The sequence below is a fragment of the Macaca mulatta genome, chromosome 4 (genome assembly GCF_049350105.2).
Source record: "Macaca mulatta isolate MMU2019108-1 chromosome 4, T2T-MMU8v2.0, whole genome shotgun sequence".
Taxonomy (NCBI): Eukaryota; Metazoa; Chordata; class Mammalia; order Primates; family Cercopithecidae; genus Macaca; species Macaca mulatta.
The window spans coordinates 164,302,383-164,327,498 of NC_133409.1; the positions used below are offsets into that span (position 1 = coordinate 164,302,383).

The 25,116-nt window shown below is 39.1% G+C and overlaps 1 long non-coding RNA gene across 1 annotated transcript; it reads left to right on the top strand.

The window, feature by feature from the left end:
- The first annotated feature begins 1,499 nt into the window (after positions 1–1,499).
- LOC144340753 (uncharacterized) lies at positions 1,500–19,161 on the top strand. Its single transcript, XR_013417067.1, has 4 exons — positions 1,500–1,594; positions 12,623–12,799; positions 14,122–15,096; positions 18,195–19,161. It is a non-coding gene; the product is annotated as an uncharacterized LOC144340753 (long non-coding RNA).
- The last annotated feature ends 5,955 nt before the right edge of the window (positions 19,162–25,116 follow it).

The window sequence follows — 25,116 nt, forward strand, 5'->3', positions numbered from 1 at the left end:
ACATACAACAAAGCAGGGTGTATGAGCTAGGAAATATGATACAGCAAGGTATAAGGTAGTGATGACATCATTGAAGTTGCTATTATAAACAATTTTAATGTGACTGAGCAACTTCCAGTTTGGTTGAGCCTACAGAGTACTCCAGCCCCATTATGTTGAAGCTAATCAATTTAGACTCCAACCCCACAGTATTCAAATAAATTCCAGATGAGTTCAAGTTCCTTAAAAAACATCTACACCACCACAACTCTCCAGCAATCAAAGAATGAGATATCAATTGGTCTATCAAATAATATAGATACACACACACACACACACACACACACACACACTGCTGGCAAGACTATGGTGAAACGATCCTATTCATACTAGGCTGATGGAAATATAAATAACCACAACCTCTTTAGGAAGAAATTGACAATATATTCATCTTGCTCGACTCAGACATTCTGTTTTTGGAATTAAGATAATTCAGAAAATAAGCTGAACTACAGAAAAATCTTTTCATACCAAGATATTTATTCCAAGATTATGTATAGAGGTAAAAAAAAAACTATAAGCAACATAAATATCCAAAGATAGATAACCAAATAATACTAGGTACAAAAGATACTATTGTATGCAGTCATGTAAAATTATATTCCTGAATATTTTATAATGATAGGAGAAAGTTAAGAGTTAACATTTATTGAGCATCTGCTATACGTCAGGTATACATAATATGTGATTGCTTAACATACTTACTCATTGGATTTTTCTAACAGCTCGCTGAAGTGCATATAATTGTTATACTCATATTTGGGGACAGAAAAGAGATTTAAAGAAACTGAATCACATTCCCAAGTTTGCAAAGATGGGGAACTCAGGATTTGAACCCACACACTGCCTTCACATTTATACACTCATGACCATTTTGCTATATCACTTCTGATGAATAGCACTAAGTAAAAACAAACAGCCAATACACGCGCATGTGCGTGCACACACACACACACACACCATTTTAGAAAGAATGCAAGTGCAACTATTTTATAAAATAAAATATACAGAAAACAATCAGATTAGAAGGATATAAACTAAAATACTCATAATAATTGCCTTCAGGTAACGGTACTCTGGGTCATTTTCCCCTTCTCCTTTACATGTTTTTAAGACGTTCTAAAATAAACAAGTTTTTTTCAGTCCTGTAGGGAAAAGAGAATTATTTTTCAATCCTGAGCAGCTGTTTCTTTTTGTGCAGATAAGAAGGCCAGCTAAGTGCATATCTATCACAAATAACCTGGGGATGTGACATCTTCACATGAGCTAGTAAGGTTGCGGCTAAGAAAGGAACCTTGAAGATGTCCTCAAGAGTTAGAAAGACAAATAACACTTTTCACATAAGCAGTGAGCAGGAAAATCATTCTTTCCAAAAGGAAGATGGTTTACATAAAGGCATCTGGCAGAAAAAAAAGACTCCAGGAACTTTGCCAATGGTTACAGTGCAAAGGGAGTCCCAGAACTCCGCGAGTCCGACTGAGTCGGATTTACTAATGCCCGGAGAGAACCAAGGCAGCAGAAGCTTTTCGGGTCTCAGTTGCAGATTACAAACAAGGTATGTAACCAGCCCTAGGTTCCTTTGCAATTGTGATTGCTTGATTGACTGATTCACATTTACCCTATGCTATACATAATTCTCAACGATGTAATTGATTAAAATATTAATGTTCACCACTTTAATAAAAACTTATTGTCTAAGAAGAGGCATATTGAGTAGAAAGCAGGCAAGTCTTTGTTTTCTCACTGAGTAAATCTGACCTTTTTAGTCCCCCAGACCCCAGCCTTGTGGCCCTTTATCTGAATCTGAAGGTAACTAGGAAGAAATAAATAGGTCGGTGGATATTAGCCTGACAAACCCAAATCTTTGCTGGCAGCAAATGTCACAGAGCTGTAAGTGGCAATGAAGTGAGAGCTTCCCTGCACGATGCTTCCCTGTACTTGCCCAGCTTCCTTGTTTGGTGATTACAAGTGGGCAACACCCAGAGAACAGGGTAACTAGATGGTAAATCAGCAAGAGCTCATCCCAACTGTTAGATTTTCTCTTCCTTTTCAAATGATTTTTCTTTTTGTTTTTGTTTGAGACAGGGTCTTGCTCTGTTGCCCAGGCTAGAGTACAGTGGCGTGATCACAGCTCACTGCAGCCTTGACCTCCTGGGTTCAAGGGATCTTCCCACCTCAGCTTCCCGAATAGCTAGGATTACAGGTTCACACCACCATGCTCAGCTAATTTTTGTATTTTTTGTAGAGATGGGGTTTCACCATGTTACCCAGATTGATCTCGAACTCCTGGGCTCAAGCAATCTGCCCACCTCAGATGCCCAAAGGGCTAGGATTACAGGTGTGAGTCACTGCACCTGACCCAAATAATTTTTTGAAACATCAACTAGAAGAAAACTATAGCCTTGTAGCAATTCAGTAATGTACTCAATTCTAAGGTAAACTAACATAAAATGAACTTCACATAAAGTTTATTTAATTGATTAATAATGATGAAAATGCAAGAAATTATATTCATATTCAGCAACGGAACACAAAACACTGTGGTCCTCGTGACTCGTACCTTTACTTTTAGGCTTTTTCTTCTATGAATTGCTATTTAAATTGAATTTCACTTGGTTCCTTTAACAAGGAGGGAAGGGAAATTGTTCATCCATATGAAAATATGGTATAGACTATGGTGTTCTGTAGCATGGTACACACTCACAACGTTATAGATCCAGCTTAACATGCCTTCTGCACTGGCTTCTCACACAATAAACAAAGCTTGGAAGTTTTATGAAATGGACACATCCTAAAAAGTTGGAAAGCTTAATCAATCCCTATAAAATAACATTCTGGCTGGATGTGGTGGCTCACGCCTGTAATCTCAACAATTTGGGAGGCTGAGCTGGGAGGACCACTTGAGCCCAGGAGTTTGAGACCAGCCTGGGCAACATAGAGAAACCCAGCCTCTACAAAAATTTCAAAACTTAGCCAGGCCTGTAGTCCCAGCTACTCAGGGGGCTGAGGTGGGAGGACCACTTGGGCTCAGGAGGTCAAGACTGCAGTGAGCTATGGTTGTACCACTGCAGTTCACCCTAGGTGGACAGAACAAGACTGTGTCTCAAAAAATAAAAAATAATAATAACATTTTAACTGTAATAATTGCTTGCAACTTATGCTTTATTTTACATAAATGTTTGATTCAAGGCCCTGTCTCAAAATAATGATAACATTCTAACTGTACTGATTGCTTACAATTTACACTTTATTTTATACAAATGTTTGATTTTAAATATAACCCCTGAGTTGGGTTCTAGTGTAACAGGCTCGGTGCATCAGGAATCCAGACATTGCTGGTAATAATTTCCCAGGCATGTTCCTTTAGTATCTCTGGGGCTGGTGCCAAAACCAAATTAACACTGAGCAACCTGAACTTTAGAGAGGAATCTTAGACACCAATAAAATCTGCCTTAAAATGGCACTGTTGCTTTTCTGAGCTAAGGAAGTTTGATTATTATTGCTTTTCTCAGAGTTTTCAGCATGCTTATTATTGATCTTAGTAAATTTCAGCAAGTATCTTCATCCCCGGAAGATGAGTTTCTCCCCTAGTCCCTTGTTCATCATCTATTTCAAGCCCTTCCCCTCCTCTCCAACAATGTCTACCCATGCTTTGAAGTCCAGCTCTGTTCATTCTTGACACTGCTTCTGGCCTTTTTAATCATTCCACCTCATAACAAATTGTCCCATCTCTGAGCTCTATGATATTCAATACCAATACCATCTGTTATAGATTGACTTGCATCCTCCAGAAAGATATGTTAAAGTCCTAACTCCTGGGACTGTCTAATGTGACTATATTTGGAAACAGGTTTTACAGATGTAATCAAGTTAAGATGAAGTCATTAGAGTAGGCCCTACTTCAATTTGACTGCTGGCTTTGTAGAGAGAGAAGAGATATGAAGAAAGAATGCCATGTGAAGGCAGAGGCTGAAATTAGAGTGGTGCATCCACAAGGCAAGGATTGCTGGCCATTGACAGAAACTAATAGAGAGGTATGGTACAGATTCTCTCTCAAAAACCTCAGAAAAAAATCAACCCTGCCCACACCTTGATTTTAGACTTCTAACCTCTGGACCTGTGAGAGAATAGGTTTCTGCTGTGTTGTCACTCAATTTGTGGTATTTTTTATAGCAGCCATGGGAAACTAACATGCCATCGACATATAACCCTCCCTTTCCATGCATTTTCTACCACCTATCTCTAACTTTATGCTGATTTTCTCACCTTGCATAAAAATTCCCTTGAGTTATAGACCACGTCTTATTTTTTTATCATTATTATTTTATTTTATTTTATTTTATTTTTTGAGGCAGAGACTCGCTCTGTCGCCAGGCTGGAGCGCAGTGGCACGATCTTAGCTCACTGCAACCTCTGCCTTCTGGGTTCAAGTTATTCTCCCATCTCATCCTCCCAAGTAGCTAGGGCTACAGGTGCGCGCGCCACCATGCCTAGCTAATTTTTGTGTTTTTAGTAGAAACGGGGTTTCACCATGTTGGTCAGGGTGGTCTCAATCTCCTGACCTTGTGATCTGCCTGCCTCGGCCTCCCAAAGTGCTGGGATTACAGGCGTGAGCAACTGCGCCACAGAGAGCAGCCCTATGAAAACTATGTTAGAGTTGTCAAAATACAAGGCATTCAGTTAACTGGGCATCTGTATTTTTATTTGCTAATCTGGCAGCCCTAATTTATGTACCAGATAGATGATGAATAAAAACTTAAGAAATAAATGGATGAAGCCCTAGTTCATCAATTTTATGAAATTTCCCTTCTTGATATTTACAGTAATTAATCATCCACGATGACACTGAAAACTTTAACCTACCTCCTATTAAACTTTAGTGGCCTGCTCCTGGAATACTGAGTAAGATATTATAAGGGTGCATCAATCATAGATAATATCAAAAAAAGAACAACTATAATGGTCAGAAATATAAAGGCAGATGCCATTGTCAAGACAGAAACTAAAGAGATTGGGACCCTGCCATTTGAAAAGGCTGAACTCAAAGATTTGTGATCAAAATCTAGAATAATATCAGACACATTAGTAAAATAATTCGTGTCCCAAATCTAGAATACTAGGCTGGAAATAGAACTAATATTAATTGATTATGCTTCTATGTGTCAGGCTTTTTACCTACATTAATTTATTTTACCTTACAACAATTGAGTTAGGAGGTAGGCACAAATGTCCCTGCAATTTAGAGATGAAAGAGCTGATGTTTGGAGGGCAGAGCCAGGATTCAAACTCAGGATCCAACACCTATGCTCCTTCCACACTCCTAGACTGCCTCTCTAAGCCTTTGTTTCCTGAGCAGTGCAAATTAAGAACAATTAAAGGAAGAACATATTCACCTAACAGATAATACGTATTTTAAAAGCCACTGATGTAAATAGCAGCCCAGCAGCAAATATTAAGTGATGGAAAATGTGTGAGGAAAAACCATTAGTGGAAGAGGATTCACATAGAACTCACCTTTGAAATTGCATCAGATACTACTAGAGCTTCCAGAACACCTAGCTAAATTGACATAGGGTCTACTTCAGGATGCCCCACTCCATATTCCTGTGGAAATGAAGGACTTCATACAAAATCCAGTTACATTCTCATTTAGCATTCTCAGGTGCTACAGAAGCTGGATTGTGTGCTGAAAAGAGGACAAGGCTTGTAATCAGGATATCTCGGGCTGCCTATTATTCTGTTACCTATTCGTTGTGTGACAGCAGAATAAGTCACAAGCAATCTTGGCTCAGTTTCCTCCTTTGAAAATAATGGGCTGATTTCTAAATTCCTATCCAGCACACATTTAAGGGCCTATTATACGCTGCTTTTATTTTCTAATTATACCAGTGCTTTTTAACTGGTGTACTGTTTCCCCCATGGATTCAACAGAATGTCTCTTCTCTTTATGTCTTTGTACTTCATTCATTTATTCAATTAATTGATCTCCTACTCGATGTCATGCACCATGCAAAGCGCTGGGGATATAAGTGATAAACAAGAAAGACAAGGTCCTTACTTTTATTAAGATTACAGAAGAGAAAAAAAGAATAATTAGAATGGGCAGAAATATAAAGGTAGATGCCATTGTCAAAAGACCTTAAAATAATAAATATATAATTACAATTTAAATAAATGTTTTGAAGGAGGATTATAGAGTCCTGAGAAACTAGTTAATAGTTTAAATTAAGTCTCTGGGGTCAAGGAAAACTTCCCTGAGGAAATTAACATGTAAATTTAAACTTGAAAGGAGAGGAGAATTTGGCAGATGAAGAGGATGGGGAAAAGCGTCCCTGGTAGAGAGATCAACTGTGAAGGTTGATTCGGGAAAGAGATTGGCATTAAGAGGAAACAAAAGAAAGTCATCAGGGATGATGCATCTTCAGTGAGACTACAGTGGCTTGAGAGGTGGCTGGGCAGTCCCAAAGGGACCACTTGAAATGCAATAAGTAGAGTTTAAATGTACGGCACGGACAAAACTTACATGCTTCCTAAAATATACTCTTTGCTGTTTGAATTAGATAACAGAAGAGCATATAAAGGAATGACAGGAAAACAATTAGAAGGCTTAGCCAGCAATTCAGGAGAAAGACAACCATGACTTCAGTTAAGATGATGACCATAGAGATGGAGAGAGTGGACACAGTTCACTTCACAGTTTGGGAGCTAGAACGCCAGTAGCCACTGAAGGTAATAGGCAGAGGAGAAGTGAAATCAAGAATGGCTCCAGTTTATGGTATGAGCACCCAGAATGTTAGGGGAGCCATTCCCTAAGGTGTGGGCTACCAAAGGAGAAGTAGATATGAATGGGAGAATCAAGAGAGGAGTTTTGCACAAGATCAGTGTGAGGCTCCTATGATACATCCTGTCGCGGAGCCACACAGCACCTGTGTAATTCAAACTATTAGGACCACCACAGGCCTTTCGCTAGCTCCCTGAATGTGGTCACGACCCATCAAACCAACATTTGCTTGACCTGTGATTGATGATAAATGAGCAGAAAAAACAAAGAGCACAGAGGAAGTGAGTGGAAATGGAGCAATTTCTTTTAGCGGATTTGATCAGTGTGCAAAGCAGTCCGGTGTTGCAAGAATCAGATTAGTAGAGAAAGAGTTTTGATACAGAGTAAAAGATTCCTTCAGTCCCAGCCTTCTTCCCTACTAGTCTGACTCTGTGTCTGCCTACCTCTTTATGCTTTACCAATGCTGAAAGTCAAACTGGTGAAGTCTCCAGAAAGTCCTTATTTAAAGGTTACAAATTACTTGAGAGACACCTCTAGCCTCCTCTACCTTCAGCACAATAGTATAAATTAATGAGCTCAGCCAGGTAGAATGAGCAAGTAGGGACTGAAAGATATTTGAGACCAGTGAATGTCCACATCGAGGACATTCCTCAAATAGCAGTTTCTACCTGTGGATGCCAAGCCAGCACAGGTGATGAAACAATAACCTTGAAGGCCAGTAAATTAAGATAGATGGGCCTGAAAGGCAGGAGTGTGTGTGGTAAATGGTTAACAACTGACTCCCTGAAGATTTGTAGGATTTACTGATTTCCATGGTGTAAATACTTCTACCATGACCAAATTTAAACTGTCCTTAACAACTGGCTTGCAAAATTCCTGACAATTTAGCAATCAGATACCATAATCAAGAATGGGCAGGCTGCAGCACACCCCTGTGTGTGGGTGAACTTGGCACAAAGAGAATGCTGAGAAATCTGCTTAATGTCTCAAGTTTGCCCAGGGCTTTTTCTGAATAGACATTGAGACTTCAAATGAAAAGAAAGAAAAAGAAAGAAAGAAAAGAAAGAAAAGAAAGAAAGAAAAAGAAAGAAAGAAAGAAAGAAAGAAAGAAAGAAAGAAAGAAAGAAAGAAAGAAAGAAAGAAAGAAAGAAAGAAAAGAAAAGAAAAGAAAAGAAAAGAAAAGAAAAGAAAAGAAAGAGAGAGAGAGAGAAAGAGAGAGAGAGAAAGAGAGAAAGAGAGAGAGAAGGAAGGAAGGAAGGAAGGAAGGAAGGAAGGAAGGAAGGAAGGAAGGAAGGAAGGAGGGAGGGAGGGAGGGAGGGAGGGAAGAAAGGAAGGAAGAAAGGAAGGAAGAAAGGAAGGAAGAAAGGAAGGAAGGAAAAGAAAAAGAAAGAAAGAAAGAGAAAGAGAGAAAGAAAGAGAGAGAAAGAAAGAAAGAAAGAAAGAAAAGAAAGAAAGAAAGAAAGAAAGGAAGGAAGGAAGGAAGGAAGGAAGGAAGGAAGGAAGGAAGGAAGGAGGAAAGAAAGAGAGAGAAAGAAAGAAAGAAAGAAAGAAAGAAAGAAAGAAAGAAAGAAAGAAAGAAAGAAAGAAAGAAAGAAAGAAAGAAAGAAAGAAAGAAAGAAAGATCGATCTGGGGTGGGGGGAAGTCACACTGCCACCACCTCCTGCTTTGCCTTAACCTAAAATTGGACAGAGGCTTACTTTTTATTAATTGCATCAATTATCAACATATTCATTTGGCTAAATCCCAACCCTGGCTAAATCCAACTCTTTGCCTACTCCATCCCCATAGCTGGAAGAGAACACACAACCACAGTTCTAATGTTGCTATAAATTCATGATGAACTTCAAGGTGGTCCTCAACGTCCCCGGCAAGCCCACTGTGCTTTCCTAGTTATTCATTCCTCTCTCTCCTAAACCAGTGGTCCCCAGCCTTTTTGGCACCAAGGACTAGTTTTGTGGGAGGCAATTTTTCCACAAACCAGGGAGGGGCACGGTTTCAGGATGATTCAAGCACATTACATTTATTGTGAACTTTATTTCTATTATTATTACATTGTAATGTATAGTGAAAGAATTATACAACTCACCATCACGTAGAATCATCAGTGGGAGCCCTGAGCTTGTTTTCCCGCAACCGGAAGTTCCTTCTGGGGGTGATGGGAGACAGTGACGCCCAAAGGGTGTTGCTTATGTTCAATTTACTCTATAACCCTGTTTTGGTTGCTGTCACTGCAGAATGCCCTGCTGCACAAAGATAGGATGCTGGAAATGGAAGCAGGCTTTTCAGAGCTTTTGTGGCAATGTCAGGATATTCCACCTGGACTTTAATTCAGAACATACGGAGATTTGAAGTTGCCTCAAACATACTTTTAAGGCCACCAGATGCAGCTGTACAATTGAAGTACACAGACTCACTTGCCACTCTACAGCCTGCCACCAGATGCAGCTTCATTGTCACTTGCCACTCACTGATAGGGTTTTGATATGAGTCTGCAGGCAACTGATTTAATATTATGGTCTCTGTGCAGTCAAATGTCTCTGCTAATGTTAATCTGTATTTGCAGTTGCTCCCCAGAGCTAGCATCACCACCTCAGCTCCACCTCAGATCATCAGGCATTAGATTCTCATAAGGAGCCCACAACCTAGATCCCTCACATGCACAGTTCGCAATAGGGTTTGTGCTCCTGTGAGATCTAATGCCGCCACTGATCCGACAGGAGGCAGAGCTCAGGCGGTAATGCGCATGATGGGGAGTGGCTGTAAACACAGGTGAATCTTTGCGTGCTGCCCAGTTCCTAACAGACCACAGACAGGTACCAGCCCATGGCCTGGGGGCTGGGGACCCCTGTCCTAAACAATCACTTCATATCTTCTCCTGTCTCTTCAAACATCCAACACTTCTTTTATATCATCAGTCTCAGCTGATGTGCTCACTTTCTACTTCACTACAAAAATCTAATTTCAAGGAAAACACTGGAAAGCTCCCAGCACTATCACATCTACTAAAAAATTGTACCCCTGCCTTTATCCTCTCTACCCATACCCACTGCCTTCTGTCTCACTATACTGGGTGAACTACCCCTTGCAAGTCCCCACAGAGGCCAACCCCTCCAGCTGTTTATGAGCTCCTATCCTTTCTAATCTGTTCCAGGTCATTGCTCAATCCCCTCTCCTTCCTCTTGCAACATTAATTTTTCCCATTCTACCACTTTTTTCCCATCCACACTCCACCTTGATATTATTTCTCTCACCTAAAATATCCCTCATAATTTTACCTCCGTTTTTTACCATTTTTAAATGAAGCCATAATTTATATACTATATAAGTTGCCCTTTTTGTTGTACACGTCTGCAAGTTTTGACAAGTGCACACAGATTTGTAACCATCACCACGATCAAGCTATAGAATGCTTCCATCACCCATAATATATTCCCCTTCACCCCTTTGTAGTCAAATTTCCCCCTCTCACCACCATCTCTGGCAACGACTGGTTTGTGTTCTACCTCTATGGTCTTGCCTTCTTCAGAATATCATATAAATGGAATTATATAGCATGCAGCCTTCTTGAAACTGGCTTCTTTCACTGACCATCCATGTTTTTATGTTAATCAGCAATTTGCTCCTTTTTATTGTTTAACAGTATTTCAATGTGTTGATGTAATACAGTTTGTTAATTCATCCCTGGGGAGAGGGACTTTTGGGCTGTTTCCAAGTTTTTGTGATTAAATGTAATGCAGCTATAAATGTTAATGTGCAGGTTTTTGTATGAACATAAGTTTTCATTTCACTTTGGTAAATATTTAGGCATGAAATGATTGGTCATATAGTAAACATATGTTTTAAATGTAGAAGAAATTACCAAAGTGGTTTTCATACTGGTTGTGCCATTTTACATTCCCGTGAGAAGCGTGTGAGTTCCAGTTCCTCCACATCCTCACCAGCACTTTGTATGACCAGTAAATGGTAAAAATCCATCCTCCCAATAAGTTGGGTGAAAATGTCTGGCATCATCACCAATTCCTCTACTTTGTTCATACCCTATATCCAGCAAGTCAAAAAAAAACAATCAGATCTACCATTGAGTCATATCCAGAACCTAAATCACTGATTACATTTGCCATTAGATCTTCATAACTTTTTTATTGCAAAAACTTCCAAACTGGTTTTCAGGTTTAACTATTCTGAACTCAGATGCTTAAAGTGTAGGTTAATCATCTCATTTTCATGCTCAAAATCCTGCAATCCTCCCATTTCACTCAGTAAAAGTCAAAAGTCCTGGTAATCCCCTAAAATACTCTGCACAATCAGGCTCCCCAAGTCTGACTTCCCCTTTGCCTATCCGTCGCCCAGGCAGGAGTGCGGGGGCGCGATCTCGGCTCACTGCAACCTTCGCCTCCCCAATTCAAGCAATTCTCCTGCCTCAGCCTCCCAAGTAGCTGGGTCCACAGGCACATGCCACCACACCTAGCTAATTTTTTGTATTTTAGTAGAGACAGGGTTTCACTGTGTTGCCCAGGCTGGTCACGAACTCCTGAGCTCAGGCAATCCGTCCGCCCTGGCCTCCCAAAGTGATGAGCCCCTGTGCCCAGCCTTTTCTTTCTTCTTTTCTTTTTTCTTTTTCTTTTTTCTTTCCTTTTCTTTTCTTTTTTTTTTTCTTTCTTTGTCTCTTTTTCTCCTTCCTTCCTTCCTTCCTTCCGTCCATCCGTCCGTCCATCCTTGACAGGGCCTCACTCCATTGCCCATGCTAGAGTGAGGTGGTGCGACATCAGCTCACTGCAACCTATAACTCCTGAGCTCAACTGATCCTCCCACCTCAGCCTCCCCAGTAGCTGAGACTACAAGTGCATACCATCACACCTGGCTAATTTTTGTTGTTGTTTTTTTGTAGAGACAGGGGTTTCAGCAGGTTGCCCAGGCTGACCTTGAGCTCCTGAGCTAAGGTGATCTACCCACTTTGGCCTCCCAAAGTGCTGGGGATTACTGGCATGAGCCACTGCACCCGACCTCTTTCCCTTAAGTTTCACTGTTTTTTTGTTGTTCTTCAAACATGCCAGGCAAGCTCCTACTTCAAGGCTCTTATAATTGCTGTTTCCTTTCTTGAAATGTTTTTCTATCCAAAATCTACGTGTTTTACTTCCTCACCTCCTTCAAGTTTTCTTCACTGAAATACCACCTCCTCAGAAGCCTTTCCTGGCCACCCACTCTAAAATTGCAGCTTACTCCTCCACAGCTGTCCTGCACCCTCATTCTCTGCTTTATTTTTTCCTTGGTATTTATAGTCATCTTATATGCTATACATTAAATTACACATTTGTTTATTGCCTTGATTTATCCCATAAGAACATAAATAATGGGAAGGCATGGAATTTTGCAAGCATTGTTTACTGCTGTATCTTCAGCCTTGAAAACCATACCTAGAACACAAATAGGGGTCAATAAATCTCTGTTGAATCAATTAAATTTGTCACAGTCTAGAATTTGTTAAATGGTCAGGAATTTCACTCTGCCTTGGTTTAAGAGCTACTTTGCTTTTCTAGGCAAAGAAAGTTTTTGTCTTGTTTTGTTTCTCTAGGCACCCTGATATGGTGTTTCCATCTGCTTTAATGCATCAGGATGTTAGAAGGAGGTTTTATCTGCTTCTCACACTGGCAGCTTACATATGCTCAGATTTACTGATCTCTGAGGGCACTTAGGCACCCACTGTTTATTTATTTTGGAATTATTTTGTTATCAGCTTTATATGGTTATGAACCGTTGCCAAGATGGAAAGCCCTTTGAGGACTGTTATTCCTCATCCTCAGGATGCTTTCTGACCTGACCTTGAGAAACAACTGTAGTTCCTTGCAGAAGATGAAGAATATAAAATCTTCATTGCTTGCTCTGGGCCAAAGAGATTTCTGCCCAGCACCAAGAGCAGGCTGCTGTTAGCCATGGTGTGCTACAACACTCAAGAATCACCCCCCCGAGCCCTCTATGAGGTATGTCCTCCCCCACATTAGAGAGACCACTGGAATCAGCCATGGTCAGGAGTCTTTGAAGATGGTTCATACGTGTATCCTTCTGCCCCCAAAACAAACAAATAAACAAGCAAACAAAAACCCTCACAAGTCCTGGCTTCATTCTTTAAAAAATATATCCCTTACATTATGAAAAGAAAATTATTCCACAGAAAGTTTGAAAAATAGTAAAGTGACCCATAATCACACCATCCTAAGACAACCAGCACCTTCAATTTTGTAGATCACCTTCTGTCTTTTATGACTATTTTACATAGGTGTAAGCTTACTGCACATGTAATTGCATACATTTTAAAATCAATGTTATAATTATTCATTTATCAGGTGGTTAACAAAACAATTGATGAGAACAAACTGGGAGTCATGGACCAAGAGTTAACCCTGTCTTCAAAGGGCTCATAGTCCAGACAAGCACTCTTCAATGGAAATATAATGCAAGCCAAATATGCAAGTTCAAATTTTTAAAGAAATGATTGAAATTAATTTTGCTACTATATTTTATTTAACACGATATATCTAAAATGTTATCATTTCAACATGCCATAACAAAAAATTGTTAATGAAATATTTAACAATTTTACCAAGTCTTTGAAATCCAGTGTCCAACGTCTTTTGCTTTCACAGCATACCTCGATTTGGACAAGACCTATTTCCAGTGCTCAAAGCCACAGGGTACCCAGTAGCCACCATCCTGGACAATGCAGTCTGCGAGTGTACCTTTCTATGTTTCTAAGAGTTTTCAGCTTTGCAATTATTATCTTTCATACTTTCATAATATGCTATTGGGTTTATCTAGTTGTTCACTTTTTATTGAACATCCAAGTTAACTCCATTTTTTCACAATTATAAATGATACAGCAATGGATGTATTTTACCATATTTTGAATTAGTATTTAATTAGATTACTCTCACAGATGTGGAATGCTTGAGGTAAAAGGTTCAAACACAGTAATGAGTTTTGGTACACATTTTCAAGTTGCTTTCCAAAACCATTGAATGATTTTACCCTGCCTCCAGCAGTGTGTGTGAGCCAGTTTCACTGAGTATACCCTAGCGCTAGCCATACAAATCTCCATCCTTCCCGACTTCTTGTCTGGCTTCCTAGGCATTAGCTTTCCAGAGTTATTTTATTGTTATTTTGGTTTTTGTTTGTTTATTTGTTTCTTTGAGGCTTTTTGTTTTGCTGTTCTGTTTGCGTTTTTTGATTTAGGGTATACATTGCTAATGGTAGTGTTTTTATGATCAAATATAAAATTCTAATTCTAATTTCTCTCTATTCACAGTATTTCCTTTTCATACTGGGCCAACACCTACCTAAGAAGGAAATTCAGACTCATGGCAAGATGACATTTTCTATTACCTTCACCATCTTTGTTTTTCCTCATTCTTGTTCCTAAGAGAAGATTTTCCTGAATGGGAATATGCTTCAAGGTTATGCTATGAGAGACAAAAACTTAATTAGCGAAAGATACATTTAGGAGGCTTATTTGTTCTATGAGTCTAAACAATATGAGCACTCAGGGTAACTGGGCCTGTTTGTTTGAATGCGAGAGGCTGCAGCAGGATGAAGCAGAGATCCCAAGGAAGGATAGAGAACAATGGACATGGGAGGCCAAATTCCAGAGTAGGTGGACTCAACCCTACATAGGAAACCAACTGAGATCAGTTTTACTGATCCTACCTCCTGCCTCCTATAAATATTTCTTTCACAGAAATGTTTATATTATCATCTGGCTTCCAAGAGATAAGGCAAACCTAAGCTTGTGTTATTTCTGGTGATGAATTGAGTCTGTACACTTTTCTTGTCATTGTAGGTTCAAAATAGTAGAGCCAACACATACATTTGGCTAATTCATGACATGAATATACCCCATTGGTATATTCGCATTTTCGAGAGGATATGTGCATTTTGGGGCATATATACTTTTAAGCTTTTTATTCTGAAATAATTTTAGATTTACAGAAGAGTTGCAAAGACAGTACAGATCATTCCAATACCCAGCTCCCCTAACCTTCACGTTTTACAAAACCAAAGTAAACTTATCAAAACGAAGTATTTAACATTCATCCAATACTATGAACAAAACTACTGACTTTATTCAAATTATACCAATCCTTCTACTAATGTCCTCCTTCTATCCCAGGATCTAAGCCAGGGTAACAATCATATCTAGCGACCTTCCTCCTTAGGTTCCTCTCGTCAGTGAGTTTCTCAGTCTTCGTCTTCCATGTCCTTCACGCTTCCAAAGAGCATTCTGGTAAGGCATTTTGCAGAATGTCCTTCACTTTGTATTTTCTGATGTTTACTGATGATTAGACTGGAGATAGAGTTTTAGGGGAAGAATACTACAGAGATGAAGTAGCATTCTCACTGCATCCTGGCAGAGGGTACTTGTTAACAACACGACTTATTGATAGTCTTGGTTATATTTTTATTTAGATTGCTCTTGGTTTGTTTTATCATGGTTTTTCTCCTTAGTTACTGATCTTTCAAAAATGATAAAGGAAGAGAATAGTGATATTTGAATACAAATAACGTTTTTAAAACATCTGAGCAGTTACATTTTAAACGCTACTGTCTTCAAACTAGTCTCCATTAGAGACTTCCTTTTCCAATGAAGCTATCATCATTTCATTTTCACAGTTTTACATAGCTAGTTTTAATTTTTAAAAAGTTGCAAGAATTGTAGAAGTAACACTTTTTCCTGAACTACTTAAGAGTAAGTAGCCAATATAAGGCTCCACCACTGCTGAATATACTAGTGTGTAATTCCTACCAACGAGGACTTTCTGCTGCATAACCACACTACAACCATGCAGTTGACATTGCTACATTGTGACCATCTATTAATAATTCACAGTTTCCAAGGCAGGCAGATTGCTGGAGCCCAAGAATTTGAGACCAGCCTGGGCAATGTGGTAAAACCCGGTCTCTCCTAACACACAAAAAAATAGGTTGGGTGCAGTGGCTCATGCCTATAATCCCAACACTTTGGGAGGCTGAGGCGGGTGGATCACCTGAGGTTAGGAGTTTGAGACCAGCCTGGCCAACATGGTGAAACCCCACCTCTACTAAAAATACAAACAATTAGCTAAGAATGGTGGAGGGCACCTGTAATCCCAACTACTTGGGAGGCTGAGGCAGGAGAATCACTTGAACCCAGGAGGCGGAGGTTTCAGTAAGCTGAGATCCCACCACTGCACTCCAGCTGGGGTGACAGAGCGAGACTGTCTGAAAAATAAATAAATAAATAAATAAATAAGTCAGGCATGGAAGCACACACTTGTAGTCCAGCTACTTGGGAAGCTGAGGTGAGAGGATCACCTGAGCCTGGGAGGTCAAGGCTGCAATGAGCTGTGATTATGCCACTGAATTCCAGCTTGGGCAATGGGAGTAAAGCTCCACCTCAAAAATAAAAAATAATAATAATAGCAGCCAGGCACAGTGGTTCACACCTGTAACCCCAGCACTTTGGGAAGTCGAGGCCAGCGGATCACCTGAGGTCAGGAGTTCAAGATCAGCCTGGCCAACATGGTGAAATCCCATCTCTACTAAAAATACAAAAATTAGCCAGGCATGATGGTGGATGCCTGTAATCCCAGCTACTCAGGAGGCTGAGGCAGGAGAATCGTTTGAACCCAGGAGGCAGAGGTTGCAGTGAGGCAAGATTGAGCCATTGCACTCCCAGCCTGGGCAACAGAACAAGACTCTGTCTCAAAATAGTAATAATAATAATAATTTACAGACTCTACTCAGGTTAGCCAAAGAGACTCTTTCCAAACAGAAGATCCACCCAGGTAAATAAAGCATATTTCATTGCTGTATCTGCTTGATCACCTAATCTGGAATGGTCCCTCAGTTTTTCCTCGACTTTTGAGTCCTTGACACTTTGGAAGGTTACAGGCCAGTTCATTTGCAGAAGGTTCCTTAGTTTAAGTTTCCCAGACCTTTCTTCCTCCTTCAAGTTATGCATTTTTGTCAAGAATAGTATGAAAGTAATGCTGGATTCTTCTGGTTGCTTCTTGACATGTGACACATGATGTTGCTATGTTATGTAACTGGGGCTGTTAACCTTGTCTGACAGGTTTCTCCATTATAAAGTTTCTATGTGTCTCCTGTGAGGAAAAAGTGTATTAGGGGAGGGATTCTGAGTCTGCGAATTATCCAGTTCTTCGTCCAGCTTTTACCCATTAGTCTTAGCATCCACGGGTGTTTCTTGGTTGAATTAATTATCACTATGTTATTTATCAAGTGGCTATTTTCTAACTCCATCATTTTTTCCTACATTTATTCATTGGCAATCTACCATAAAAAAGCTTTTCTTCTCCCCATATCCTATTCTTTTATCTGCGTGTATCAGTACAGATGCATAGATTATTTTAAACAATTGGTTATAATCTGTCACAATGTGTTGTTGTTGTTGCTCAGATTGTCCCAGCCTTGACCAGTGGAGCCCTTTCAAGCTGGCTTCTGTGACATTTTGATATGTCTATAACATTCTTTGAATACTTTACTTCCTAGTACAACAAAATATTCCAGGCTCATCTTATACTTTTCCTGTCCCTGCCTTGAAATCAGTCACTGCTCCACAGAGCTGCAGAGTGCTGAAAGGGATTTACAAGCCATGATGAGGGCCCTGGGTGTGCCCATTGCTATTAGGCTGTTCATGTTCCCAAGATACTGCATAAGTTCACATGGACACCATCAATTACAATCCAATCTTAAATTATTCATGATCTTTTTCTCCCATTCCAAATTTGTAACTCCTTTCTCTGATGGTGAGCAACTGGCTCCAATTATGCTCAACGTATTTGCTTATTTGATCAATCCCTTTAAATGGGTGCAATTTTTCATCACCACCACCACCACTGTCAACTCATGCAGACATGCATCCTCCTTACCTTCTTGACCTTGGACATTGCACTCTGGTCCAATGCCATGTAGATGCCATCCCATTCTGCCCAGAAGACAAGTGAGCCTCTCCCACTACCACACTCATAGCATGGTGCCTCCTCGCCATACTCAGGCACTGACAACCATGCTGGAGTGCTCTGCACACTACCCCCAGACATGGATGACTGCCTTGCTCAGCCTCACCTAATCGCTTTTGATACTGGATTAATCAGGAAGGAAAGGAGGAGGGAAGGCAGGAAGGGAGGTAGGAAGGAAGCATAATCTGAAATAGTTGGGACTCTTGTCAAGGGTATATGAAGTATATCTTAGTCCATTCAGGTTGCTATAACAAAACTGTAGACTGAATGGTATATACACAACATAAATTTATTTCTTATAGTTCTGGAGGCTGGGGAGTCCAAGAACAAGGCATTAACAGATTCATTGTCTTCTGTTTCATAGAATGTATCTTCTTGCTGTATCCTCACATAGTGGAAGACACAAGGCAGCTTTCCGGGGCCTCCTTTATAAGGATACTAATTCCATTCATAAGGGAAGAGCCCTCATGAACTAATCACTTCTTAAAAGGCTGTACCATCTAATACCATTATTTCAGGGGGTAAAGACCCACTGAAGATAATCAATATTATACAAGCTCTGCCACACCGATTAGAATAGCTAACTATCAAAGGGAAAATAATAATAACGAGTGTTAGTAAAGACATGGATAAACTGAACCCTTGTGCATTACTGGTGGGAATGTAAAATGGGCAATTACTACGGGAAATAGTAGGGAAGTTGTTCAAAATTAGACAGAGATCTAGCAATTGCAATCCCCAGTATGTAACCAAAAGAAGTCAAAGCAGGGACACAGAGAAATATTTGTCCATTCATGTTCATAGCAACACTATTCACAATAGCAAAAAGTTGGAAGGATCCCAAGTATCCTTTAATGAATAAATGAATAAACAAAATGTGGTATAAACATACAATGGAATCTTATTATTCAGACCTACAAGGAAGAAGATTCGGACACATGCTACAATATGGATAAGCATGTTGAGGACATGCTCAACAACCTTGAGGATTTCATGCTAAGGAAAATAAGCCAGTCGCATAGGGACAAATATAGCATGATTCCACGCATATGAGCTACCTAGAGTGGTCAAATTCAGAGGGGCACAAAGTACATTAGAGGTTACTAAGGATTACAGGGAGAAGGGAATGGAGAGTTATTGTTTAAGGGTATAGAGTTTCAGTTTGAAAGATGAAAAGAGTTCTAGACATAGATAATGGTGATGGTTCCAAAACAATGTAAATGTAATTAATGCCACTGAAGTGTATGCTTAAAAATGGTTAACATGATAAATTTTATGTTATATGTATTGTACCACAATAAAAAATGTTAAAATTACATGATTTGTGAATATTATTTCAAAAGACTTGTTTTAGAAACTTTTCAAATGTGCAAACATAAATGGAACAAGTATATAGTTCCTATATGATGACTACATTAATAAAACAATACTCATACTGCTATATTATTTCATATATTTTCTCAAATACCCACATATTTAATTAAACATGATAGTTAATGATTTTTAAATATAAGGACAGAAACTTTGGAGTAAGTATTTTATTTTTGTCTCAGATAAGTTAAAACAAATTCCATTTATCCATATTTTTGGAAGAAACATTTGTTTCCAAAATAAATTATTTCCAGACTTGGCTAACCACAAGTCTGAAATGTCCACAAAACTCCCTCAACCATACATATAGTAAAATAAAGGTAAAGGGAACAACAGATAATGCTAAGAATAAATTTTTCTGAGTCCATGAAACAAATTGTAGTCAAATTTGAATAATGCAATCAGTCCACATGAATATTTTAGGCCACTTGGTTTAATTCAGCAAACTTTCATTGAACACCTGTTTATGCCAGATACAGTATTAAGCAATGAGGCTATAGACAGGAGCAAAACACTATTTCTCAAAACACTATTTCTATCCTCTAGGATTGTAAATACTGTAGTTGGAATAAGATGGAGCCGAGAGAGGAACCGGCATTACTGAAAACCTGAATACATCATCTTATGTGAGCCTCGCAATTTCTCTGTGAGTTAGTTGTTATTACCCCCATTTTTTAGATGAGAGAACTGAGATTTAAAGAGATTAAGTAAATCACCATGAGAAAAACAATTCACAAAAAGCAGAGATCTAATTTTCCCCCCTGTTCATCTGATTCCAAAGTCCACACTCTGTCTCCAATCTTACCATGATATATTGAATTATACTACACTGCATTACACAATAAAAGTAGGCATGGGAACAAATAATTACAACCCACAACAATACAGGTGATACAAAAAATATCTGCCACATAGACGAATGTCAAAGCAGCAGCCATGGTCAACTTTGTTCTTTGGAATAGGTTCAGAGAAATTTAAATAGGGTGGTTAATTCTGTGGTAGAATTTGATATTAGATAGAAATTTTACAAGTTGACAAAGGAGGAAAAATACTCAATGGAAACATGCAAAATACGTTCTTTTCTCTTGTCTTTATTCATTCATTTGCCCTTCCAATTCACTCCTCTGGTCTGCAGCTCACCCACAAGAAGGTATTTCACTGAAATGTCACTTATAAATGTTGTTAGATCTTTGCCAAGTGAGGATGCTGTGTTTCATTGTCCCCTTTACATAAATAGATACACATATATTTCTTTGAGTACAGTCTTTATTTTTTGTAATATGTTTATATTTGGCAGATCTCAGTGTGTGGTGTGCATATAACATGGTACACATATATGCACTGCATGTACCACCTTTGATCTCTTTTGTACCCTCACATAGTTTCTGCAATCATCTCCAGCACATGGGGATGCACTAATTGATTTTAAGTCTTCTCAAAGAACATTCATTATCATTATCATTATGCCCACACTGGAAAAGTGTCAGATGTCAATGTGCACTTGGTAGAAAGAAATTGACTTGTGAATGTTAATACCTTGCTGAAACATTTTTCCATAGATACAAATTTTCTGGAAAAAACAAATGCTCTTTTGATGTAATGGCCACAAACAGACATTCTTTCTCTGTGGAGGACAAAAAAGGCACCCTTACAACACACACCGTCCAGTCTGTGTTAGTGATGGCGCTAATACAGATGCCCAGAGCTATGTCCCCTGCCCAGAGCTGACAGATTCTTTTTAGCCATTATACCTCAAGCATCAGATCACTAATTCATGTACAGGATAAGACAACTGCCAAATTATTAGACTACAGAGGGAAGCTCCTCAGACACCTGTCATGTTGATGAAAGCAGCACCGTCCTCTGACCTTTGCCAGTTCAAGGTCGATAATGAGAGGAGTCAGGCAGGAAGAGCAGCGTGTGTCGGCTCCATTAATGTGCGCTGTGTGTGCACTCAGGAGCACTGCATCTCCTGTCAATTATTGTGGGGAGACCGGAGACCGCTGATTACCAGGGACATGGCGTAGCGAGCCGCAGTTACCTCTACTTCTGTACCCTGCTGCATTTTAATTAGCGCAATCCCTTGACTATATCTTCAGAGCTTCATTATTGAGCTTCGAGAAACTCAAGTAAGGCTTTTTACATTTCACATCACTAATTGGAAGAAATGTTGAACCTTCTAGTAATGGAGTTTGATGACACCAGTCTCTGGGTAAACGCTTTGCAGGCTTCTTAGAACAGGACAATCTTGCCTTGCTGAGAGCTGTGTGTAACAGAACCAGCCACAGAAGTACAAGGGGTGAGGGACAGTTTCCAGTAAGAAAGCCATAGAGAGCAGCTAGGAGAGCGGCAAAATAAATGTGGGATGGCAACCCCACAGCCCGGCCTGTCTGCGTAGGGGTCCGTGCATATCCATACGAAGAAGAATGCAGTGAGCAAGCAGTTTTTGAATCCACAAATAAAGGAACAAAGGGAAGGAATTTAAAAATCTGAATAGGGAACTGTCTTCATGGTTTTCATACTTTTCTCTTACAAAAAGAAACTGTTTGAGCCTTTGCAAAAATCACTCGTTTAGCAGAAAAGAGTCTAAAATATCAAAGTCAGAAGACTTTGATTTTCATAAACCAACACCATGATTCTCCCAAGGCAGTGATTTTTAAATGGAGTAAGCATCACCATCATATAGAGGGCGGTTAAAACACAGATTGCTGGGCTCGCACCATTTCTCCCCAAGTTTCTGATTCATTAGGTCTGAGGTAGGACTGGATGATTTTGCATTTCTAACAAGTTCCTAGGTGATGCCGATGCTGTTAATGAATGGGAGATGACCATATTTAGATAATCGCCTTGCTAGAGACAGCTACCCAAATTGCAGGGAGAGTGCCCGAAAGAAATAGTTACCCCTTGCCATTTAAAGCAAAGATATGTTACCTATGATCACCTAAGTCAGTCATTGAAACACGAGCGTGAAACCTTATATACATCAACATCAATGTTTTATTCAATCACAGTAATATGTGGGGGTTTGTAGTAAATTCTTTAGTGTAAGAATATTTAAGGAGTTCATTGCCAAGTAAAAAGCACTTTCTTCACTAAGGATATACCTCTTTAATGTCACCCTCGTACTGGAAGAAACTTAATCTTAATTTATATAGAATGAAGAATCACTAGCCATCAGCTGAACCATAAAACAGTGACCTAAAAAATATTTGAAGTAGTCAGCTATGCATGTGTGGTTATGTTACAGATTAGTTAGGTATCTTAGCTCTTGATTTAAGTTTTCAGGACCAAATCTTATGCATGATCACTACAATTATTGAACAGCTTGCTTTAATCTATGTAGACTTCAGTTAGTCATATGTGAGATATGGAAATACACTTAAAAATCCTGGTTCCTTCTAGCTTTAAAATTTCATGACATAGATCCCTATTTTCTACTTGAGTCAACATGTTTAGCACCTGGTGTGACACTCAGATTAGAAGTAAACTCTTTAAATTCTGAGCTCAGTCCCTTTAGCACATTTTATAATCTGGATCAGCACCAAATTGAAAATACCTTTTAACTTGTTATCTACTTGGTGTTTCTGCAGGCAGAAGTTCACAACCACATTTCACATTCCAAAACATCTACCAACCCAGAAACTTCCAGAATAAGTCATGCAGTGGAAAAAGGTCACAATCGACCTGGCATAAAGATCACATCTATTGATAAATTAAACCAATGGCAGAAATTACCCATTGAAATTCTTGGAAAGCATGCTAGGAGGGCATTACATTCAAATTCAACTGAAAATTTACTTTCATAGATACTTTCCCCATTTACTTTATTTAGATGTAATACTGGAATGGCCAAGTTTATTAACAGCCTAATGATCTCAAACTAGTGAATTCTAAATATCCTCTGTACTATTAAATTTGTTGGGAGCTTTCAATACATTTCAAAGTTTATTCTGATTACATAAGAAAGACCGCTAGTCAAGCCTTGGATTACTGAGTTCAATCCAATTTTTTAGAAGCATGGAGACATGAAGTGTTCATAGAACATATCTTGAATCAGGACTGGCAAGACAGGGCATGCAGAGAAATGGTTCCATCCACTTGGTTTAGGTCTACTGCTTTGTTTAGGTCTAATACTATTTCTAGCAATATTTCTTCAGAGGTAATGGGGTATCTCCAAATACATTTTTTCTCCTTTTTGACTTAACTAATGCATATGAAATTAGACAATGAAAAGTAAAAGCTTTAGTAAAAGTTGAAGCCCTCATTCAAAGTTTTTATAATAGTTTCAGGCTTCTTCTCACACCACAGAGCTGTAATCCCAAGTTGCTTATGATGTTGGCAGACGGAACACTGAGAACTTGGTGAGCTCATAGACAAAGAGTACTGACAGGCCAGTAAATGTTTAAGCCCACTCACCTGGATAATTCAGCATTTGCCTTTGTGAACACAAATATAGCCCAAACCATGAAACTCTCTTCTCCTTTCTGCCTCCAGCATTTCAGCATTTGAGTGGGTCTCCTAGCCACCTGTCCTTCTTCAGAGAATTTATATAGCCCCTCATTTTGCCTCTCATTGCACTAGATAATGAAGTTAAAACAGACTTTCTTTCATATTTGGGATGAAAAATCACCTAATCTATGCAGAAAATGTCTTTTCTTTACTCAAACCTCTGAGGGATCCAGAATGGCATTTTCAGGTGACATGGACGTGTGCAGGTCAGCGAGGTCAGGAAGAGGGCTGACTCAAGACCTTTCTTCTTGACATTGACCTGCCACTACATATTAACATACAGAGAGCTTACGACAACCTGAGTTGAAAATACTTCCATTTACGAAGAAGTAAACTAAGGCTCACAGAATTGCAGCAGCTTACCTGAGAACAGAGGTAGGACCAAGCTCAAGAGGCAGAGCTGGCCCTGAAAGATGTGGAAAATCACTTTGTATTAAGTCACTCTGCAACTACTTAGGAATCATATTTTTAAAACATATTTTATTAACCAGAATTCTACTCTATCTGTAGCTCCACTATTCAAAAGGATCATCACAAATAGGTTGTTCAATGTTGTATTAATTCCTATTATACATTTTCATGGCTAAATATAGAAAAATAATGACTTGCACATTTTTTTAAATGAGAGTGTAAAATTCTTGAATGCTAGAGTGATATATATTTAAAGGGACCCAAGAAATTAGTCTGCTGATTTTCCGTGTCTTATACATCCAAAACCTCACAGCTCAAGTTTTCATTTTCACCATGTATTTTGGCAGCTTCTAAGATAACCCCAAATAATGATACTGTTTTCTTAGGGCTGTTAGAATAAGGGTCTACATACTCCTTCTAGAAACCTACGACAGTTTGAGTCTTCACAAATCAAATCATTGAGACTACACACCCACACAGAAGCTATAATGAAAGGAGTTTATAAATAAAAGGTTTTTTTTACTACCTACTCTCTGAACCATCATATTCCTCTGGGAGGAAGTTTTAAAGGAAGAAAAATGAGAGAAAATGGCTGTGTGTGTGTATGTGTGTGAGAGAGAGAGAGCGTGAGTGTATGTGTGTGTGCGCGCGCGCGCGCGTGTGTGTGTGTGTGTGCAGGATCAGATTGCCCTCTGGTGGACAGTTTATTTTTTCCTTCTTTTAAGATACAACAAAGGAGAAAGAAAAGTAACAATAAAAAACAGGTAAAAGGGAAATTAGAAAATTAAAAAGCAGAGGAAAAATTGTAAAAGGAAAGAATATAGGAATGGAACTAGGAAATACTGGAGAAAGACAATAACAAAATCAAGGAAAAGAAAAGAAGATTGAGGATTGTGAGGAAAAAATAAATAAATAAATAAAAAACCCAAAGACCAAAAACTGGCTAGTGTCACCTTACTACTTAATCAATCCTGGAATTATTTATGGAGGAATAA